We start from the raw sequence: 8618 nt of genomic DNA on the forward strand, positions 1-8618 counted from the left end.
ACAATGTACAGCCTTGAGGTATTCCTTTCCCAATTTTGAAAGAGTCAGTTGTTCCATGTCTGGTTCTAACTATTATTTCTTGACCAGCATACAAGTTTCTGAGGAGACAGATAAGGTGTCTTCCTATCTCTTTAAGAGTTTTCCGTAGTTTGTTGTGATCCACATAGTCAAAGGGTTTAGCATAATCAATGAAGCAGAAGTAGCTATTTTTCTGAAATTCCCTTGCTTTATCTGTGATCCAAATTAATTTGCTTAGTTTGATGGCTGATAATAACAGAGACATTACTTTGTCAACAAAGGTCCATCTAGTCAAGGGTATGTTTTTTCCCAGTAGTCATGTATGGATGTGAGAGTTGGACTATAAAGAAAGCTGAGTGCCAAAGAATTGATGCTTTTGAACTGTGGTGTTGGAGAAGACTCTTGAGTCCCTTGGACTGCAAGGAGATCCAACCAGTCCATCCTAAAGGAAATCAGTCCTGGGTGTTCATCGGAAAGACTGATGTTGAAGCTGAAACTCCAATATTTTGGCCATCTGATGTGAAGAGCTGACTCATTTGAAAAGATTGAGGGCAGGAGGAGTAGGGATGACAGAGGATGAGATGGTTAGATGGCATCACCAACTCAATAGACATGAGTTTGGGTAAACTCTGGGAGTTGGTGATGGACAGGGAGGCCTGGCGTGCTGCGATTCATGGGGTCGCAAAGAGTTAGACACAACTGAGTGACTGAACTAAACTGAATACTGATATGAAGAAATAATGTACTTGTACTAATTACATTTCTCTTTAATGTCTTTGTCTTCCCTCAAATGTCAAATTACTTGTGGTCATGGATCTTATCTTACTTATCCCTATACCTCTAGTGTTTTTTATGGTAAGGTTAATATAAGTTGTTTAATAATAATTAGTTTTTCTTTATTGCTAGGATTTAAAATGCTTGTTGGTAAGCTAATAGGGTGTTATCCTTAAAAATAAATTAATATAACTGGCATATTGTCATTAATTCAATGGCATCTGAGGTGGAGTATTGGAAAGATTCATCAAATTAATAATTAAAGGATTAAAAAAATCCTTGGAAAAAAATAAGCATTGCTGAAGTTGGCTGATGTAATAACTGGTGACATTAAACAAATTTTGACTAAAGAACAGGAAACTTTGAATAAAAAGTACTTAAATATTGCTTATGGTTTGAGGAAATAATGGCAAAGAGATAGTACTGATTCAGTAGTATTGTGCCTAGCACTTTTTATGAATTTTGTATGTAATAATTTCCATAATCACCACTATAACTGAGATAGATAGTAATTTATTCCCATTTACAAAAGAGGTAATAAAAGCACAGAGTAGTCCAGAAACATATTCAAACCCTTGAGACTAGTAAGCAGTGAATCAAAAGTCAACTCAGGTAATTTAGTTCCAAAGTCTACAAAATTCAGCAGTTTACTGTACAGCAAAAAACATGAATATAAATACATTTAATAGATAAAATTAATTTGAGGATACATACTGACTATTCAATCATGAATTATGTTTATGTCAAATGCTTTTTATTTATAACAAATACTATTTTTAAAATAGTGTGTTAGGGTTGTATGACTCTCTCCATGTAAATAGGAGAGAGAGAGAGATGGGGATTTATTATGAGCAGTTGTCTCACATGATAGTGGAGACTAAGAAGTTTCAAGGTCAGCAGTCCACAAGCTGGAAACCCAGGAATGTGAATATGTAATTCCAGTACAAAGTCAAAGGCCTGAGAACCAGGAGAACTGATTGCATAAGATTTAGTCTGTAAGCTGGCAGGTTTGAGACTGAAGAATATCTGATATATCAATCTGAATCTAAAGGCAAAAAAATCATCAGTCCCAACTCATGTAGTCAGGTAGAAGGTGTTTTTTCTTACTTAGCCATTTTGTTTTATTCAGTTCTTCTATTGATGGCTGAGACAGATCCACATTAGGGAGGAAAATCTGCATTATTCAGTCAATGGATTCAAGTGTTAGCCTTATTCAGACACATCCTCACAGACACAACCAGAATAGTTTGTTCAAATGTCTGGGCACCCTATTGGCCCAGTTAAGTTGACAGATGAAATTAACCATGACAGGTCTAACTCATGTCAACTTGGCACCCATTTGCACTATACTTAATCACCAAGGAAAGACAATAACAAAGTCATAATTCTCCCTAACATGATATAACTATCCTCATGCAGTTGAAATCCTACTAATTCCTTCCCCACAAGAGGAGAAAAATGCCCTTGAGTATTATTACTCTTCTCCTTGATATTGCATAGCTTAAAGATTATGATGTAAAGTTAATGTGCATTTTGTTACATAATAAAATATTAAGAGAGGGAAAATAAAGATATTTGCAATATATATGTATATAGCTGTATATACACACACATAAATTATTCATAACTAAATCAACAATATAATGAAGATATTCTCATGACAATTATTGTCCTTGTTACATGGACAAGTTACATGTAACTTGTCACATGGTTATACTTAGTATTTATAACTCTACCTTCTCCCTTTACCCATTCTGTATTCTTTTTACCTTTAGCAAATACCTTATGTCTCTTTGGTTCTTAATTTGGTGGGGTGACTGAATAAGTTCATCCTGAAAGTTCTGAACAATTAGCAGTCATCCTGAACTGGGTTGTTGTAGCTTTCCACTTACCTTAAACACAGTGCATGGTAAAACTAAAAGATGCACAAAGAGAAACCTTAAGTGATCACCTATATTCTAGACATACTCAGTCCTGTGCTGTGCTCAGTTGCTCAGTCATGTCTGATTCTTTGTGACCTCGTGGACTGTAGCCCACCAGGCTCCTCTGTCCATGGGGATTCTCCAAGCAAGAATACTGGAGTGGGTTGCCATGCCCTTTTCTAGGGGATTTTCCCAAACCAGAGATTGAACCCAGGTCTCTGGCACTGCATGTGGATTCTTTACCATCTGAGCTACCAGGGAAGCCCGTGAATACTGGAGTGGGTATGCTATCCCTTCTCCAGGATATCTCTCCAACCCAGGAACCAAACCAGGGTCTCCTGCATTGCAGGCAGATTCTTTATCAGCTGAGCTACCAGGGAAGTCCAGACATAGTCTATTTTACGTCCATTTTGCAGTACTAGTCCAAATTCCCCTTCAAAGTCAGGATCAATCACCCAGTCAGCACAGTAACTCTCTTCTTCACTTGTTGATTCAAAAGCCTGAGGACCCTCGGTGTGTATGCTAACCACTACAATATTGTAAAGTAATTAGCCTCCAACTAATAAAAATAAATGAAAGAAAAAAAAATAAAACATGATCAGTCCTTTGAAAATAGACAACTACCAAAATACAAGTAAGATTCCCTAGAAAACAAAATCAATTTTATTAATATACAAAAAAACAAAAACAAAAGCCTGAGGATCCCGAAGTCACTGGACTGAAGTCTTAAATTCTAGTTTAATGGAATCTTGATGTGTCTCCTGATGGACTCATTCCTCTCTTGGAGCTAGACCTCTAGGCTAGCAGAGCTTAAGACTCCTGGAATAGAAAGCAAAATCTTGCTAGTGGCTCAGTAGGGGCAATAGTGAGTGGTGCTATTCCCATTTCCACCTCTGATTCCTTGACCTATGGGAGAAACAGCAGCATATGTTGGCAGCTTATTCAGAGCATATGCATTCTTCTTAAGAACCTTGCCCCAGCCCTGCAAGGTATTTCCACCTAGCTGGTAGTAATATAACTGAGTCTTCAAGAGCCCATTCCACTGTTCTATCAAGCCAGCTGCTTCAGGAAGGTAGAGAACATAGTAATACCAGGGAATTCCATGAGCATATGTCCATTGCTGCACTTCTTTTGCTGTGAGATGAGTCCCTTAATCAAGAGCAACACTGACTGTGTAAAGTATCATGATGGTGGATAAGGAATTCTATAAGTCACAGGTGGTGGTTTTGACAGAAGCATTGAATGCAAGGAAGGTAAATGCATATGAAGAGTGTCTATTGTAGTAAGAAATATTTCCTCTTTCATGGTGAAAACAGCCCAATATAATGTAATACCAAGCAAGTGACTGATTACCCTGGGGAGCGAGGCCATATGGGAACTTTGGAGCTGACAGAATGATCACTCATCAGTAGCCTTAGTTAGGTTGACCTTAGTGTGAGAAAGTTCATGGTGTTGGGCCTATGATCTTTCCACCATGACCATTTGTTCATGAGATTGCTTGGGCAATGAAGGGATCACTGGAGAAAAATGTTGCCTGGTATCTACAGAACAAGTCATCTTATCCCTCTTCTATGAAATTACCATTTGATGAGCATTCACATAAGATAAACATATCTTCACATTTTTTTTGTCCATTTAGAGAAGTCTATCCACATATCTTTTCTTCAAATTTCCTTGCAACTAATTTTCCAATCGCATTCCTTTCAAGTCCCTGGTCATCCAGCCAAACCATTGGCCACAGCTATGAACTGGTATATAATTCTGGTCATTTATTGTTCTGTGCAAAGTGAACAATCAGATGTATTGCTCAAAGTTCTGCCAACTTGGAAGAATTCCTTTCATCAGTGTCCTTAGGGGTATCCTGAAAGGGGCTATAATGCTACAGCTGTCTGCTTTTGGGGAGTACCTGCACATTGTACAAAACCATCAGTAAACTAGGCCTGAGTCATCTTTCCCACTGTCAACTGATCACAGTGAACTCTCTTTGAGACCACAGGTGCAGACTGAAAGAGAGAAACAAGTAGCAAGAGCTTGGACCAAGGGCATTTGGGCTGTTTTCATGTAACTTATGGTGCCTTTAGGTCCTGCATGGGCCTGATCTCGTATATACCTCTTCCATTTTATGATAGGATTAATTCTCTCAGAGGAGGGTAGAGAGGCACTGGGGATAGGAAGGCCTCTTCCATTGGGAAGGGAAACTCATAAGAACTCAAGGATTCAGTGTCTCCAGTTATCAGGGTATTCCCCATGTCTCTATTCCAACTCTTAGGACCTCATTCCCCCCCTTTAATTAAAGGATCATTTTAACAATAGATACACCATATAGCTGAGAGTTCAACTTGCATTGACATTCAGTCAGGCAATAGGATGAAATTCTGAGTTGGATTTTCATCAGTCTAAGGGATGATGATGTTGTCCTTTTCTGACCCTTGTGATATCAGTCTGATAAAGCTTCAGTTCAGTTCAGTTCATTCGCTCAGTTGTGTCTGACTCTTTGGGACCTCATGGACTGCAGCATGCCAGGCCTCCCTGTCCATCACCAACTCCCGGAGTTTACTCAAACTTATGTCCATTGGGTCAGTGATGCCATCCAACCATCTCATCCTCTGTCGTCCCCTTCTCCTCCTGCCTTCAATCTTTCCCAGCATCAGGGTCTTTTCCAATGAGTCAGCTCTTTGCATCAGGTGGCCAAAGTATTGGAGTTTCAGCTTCAGCATCAGTCCTTCCAAAGAATATTCAGGACTGATTTCCTTTATGAAGGACTGGTTGGATCTCCTTGCAGTCCAAGAGACTCTCAAGAGTCTTCGCCAACACTATAGTGCAAAAGCATCAATTCTTTGGTGCTCAGCTTTCTTTATAGTACAACTCTCACATTCATACATGACTACTGGAAAAATACATAGCCTTGACTAGATGACCTTTGTTGACAAAGTAACGTCACTGCTTTTTTAATATGCTCTCTAGGTTGGTCTTAACTTTTTTCCCAAGGAGTAAGCATCTTTTACTTTCATGGCTGCAGTCACCATCTGCAGTGATTTTGGAGCCCAAAAATAAAGTCAGCCACTGTTTCCACTGTTTCTCCATCTATTTGCCATGAACTGATAGGACCGGATGCCATGATCTTAGTTTTCTGAATGCTGAATTTTAAGCCAACTTTTCACTCTCCTCTTTCACTTTCATCAAGAAGCTCTTTAGTTCTTCTCTTTCTGCTATAAGAGTGGTGTTATCTGCATATCTGAGGTTATTGATATTTCTCCTGGCAATCTTGATTCCGTATTGTGCTTCCTCCAGCCCAGTGTTTCTCATGATGTACTCTGCATATAAGTTAAATAAGCAGGGTGATAATATACAGCCTTGACGTACTCCCTTTCCTTGGACTCCTTTTCCTTGACGTACTCCTTGGACTCTGTCAACTTTTGCCCCAATTTTAAGCCAAAGTCTCCTACATGTCAGCCCCTTTGTGAACATGCATGTACCTCCCAAGCCCTTTCATGATGTGCATGTACCCTTAGCTTAAAACTTCTCTGGTTTTGCTGTTCAGGAGACACTGCTTTGGGAAAGATCACTGGCGTTTTCTTTACTTGTTACAAATGATACATCCTTCCTTCTTCAGGTCTTTATCTTGATTGTATCTTTTGGCTTGACATCTACCAAGAGAAGAACCCAGTTTGGATAACACTATGGTGATATTTTATATATTTCTATTGCCAGATCATGCCATAAACTATCAGTTTTCATCTTATCACTAGAAATAGAATCATTATCATCTCTAAATCTAATCAAATTAGAGATCCAGTTCTGGACACTCCAGAACCAATTCAGAAAACTCATCCTTGAAATTGTGTTCTCCTAGAGCCATCTTAGGTGCTAAAATCTGTGTTAGTCATAACTCTCCTGGGAAACAGAACCAATAGGATGTGTGTGTCTGTCTGTGTCTATATATTGTTCAGTCGCTCAGTCATGTCCAACTCTTTGCAACCCCATAGACTGCAGCATGCCAGGCTTCTCTGTCCTTCACCATCTCCCAGAGCTTGCTCAAACTCATGTCCATTGAGTTGGTGATGCCATCCAACCATCTCATCCTCTGTTGTCGCCCCCTTTTCTTATCTTCAATCTTTCCAAGCTTCAGGGTCTTTTCTAATGAATTAGCTCTTCACATCAGGTGGCCAAAGTATTGGACCTTCAGCTGAATATATATATTCAGAGAGAGGGAGAGAGAGAATTGGTGCATGCAGTTATAGAGGCAGTGAATTTTCATTACCTGTAATCATCATATTGGAGACCCAGGAAAATTATTTGAGTCCACAGGACCCAAAACCAGGAGAGCCAACGAAGTCAGCTCCAGTCTGAAATCTGACAGGCAGGCCTGTGACCCAAGAAGAGAGGTGTTTCAGTTTAAGTCTGAAGCCCACAACAGCTCAAGTCCCAGCAAGAGGTGTTTTCTCTTACTTAGCCTTTTGATTTTATTTTATTCAGATCTCCTAGCGATTATATGAGGCTCACCTATATTAGGGAATGCAATCTGCTTTACTTAGTCTTCTGATTCGAATGTTCATCTCATCAACAAACACCCTCACAGACATACCCAGAATAATGTTTAACCAAGTATCTGGGCACCCTGTGATACGGTCAAGTTGACACATAAAATGAACCATCACAGATCATAAATATTCATTTGTTTAGTGTCAGATAAAAATAATCCTGGGATATTCTAATATTAACACTTCCTTCTTTTACCCCAATAAAACATCTAATAGTGTAGTAGAATCACTGTACTATACTAGGCTGCTGCCCAATAACAGTTGTCAAAATAAAGATCACAGAAGTGTTATTGATGAAGTAGGAGGCAGAGCAACTGAGAAAAATAGTAATTGGAAATTAATAAAAATTAACATATTCTTTAAAAGCTTGTACTGGAAAATAAGTCATGTTTCCTCACTGCATGAGGGAAAAAAACATAATGATGTGAAGAATCTTTGATATAAAATAAAAATAAGTCTTTGTATAAGAGTTCATAGAACTAAGAATGTAGGGGAAGAAAAACGTATAGTTTAGAAATCTAGATTAGAAAGTTTGTGCAATAACTTGATGTAAAGGGAAATGGTAGGACACTATAATTTCTTGAAAAAACTGGTACTAGAAATGCTAGGTAACTTAACTGAGTCTCATCATTCATTTTGGGAGAATTTCTTTAAACAAGGCCCATTAATTAAGATGTCATTGAACACAGAAAAATAAAATAAATTAAAGGTGGTGAGGGTAGTGGATAAAAGTTAAGCTAGGATAAAAAAGAACCTTAAAAAAAAGAGGAAAAATGTAAAAGAGACATATAGTAAAAGAAAAATAATTTTAATGCATATAGTTTAGAATAAATATGAAATCACAATACTTTTAGACAGAGCATTGATCAAAGTATTCTAGTCTGTAATTGTGACTCACCATTTATTGATTTGAGCAGGAGCTACATTAAATACACTGAGGAAGTAAAAGAATGTGTGTTTTGGCTCTCATTACTTTTTTATTCCAGAAAGTGAGATAATAAATAAATAAATGTCCACATGCATAATTAGAAAGCAAATATATTAATGATTAGAGGTTGTTGATAGTGAATACTAAGAATAGTAATTTATGGAAAGGGGTGAATTTGAGAAAAGAAAGTTCTTTCAGAGTGAAAGAATTCAAGGATAAAGTCAGCTGAGAGGAGGAGCCAGAAATTATGGCATAAGATTATAAATCTCATAATGCAGTCAGATGAATATGAGACAACTCATCATTAGCATATTTCTATGTACAACATATACTTTAACATAAGTTCTTAGGAAGAAATATTTCCTTGGGACTGCCAGAATAAATTAGACTTTTAGATAAAGCAGAAGAAAGAATACTTTTTTATTTCTCATCAGC

Source organism: Muntiacus reevesi, chromosome 1 (genome assembly GCF_963930625.1).
Source record: "Muntiacus reevesi chromosome 1, mMunRee1.1, whole genome shotgun sequence".
Classification (NCBI taxonomy): Eukaryota; Metazoa; Chordata; class Mammalia; order Artiodactyla; family Cervidae; genus Muntiacus; species Muntiacus reevesi.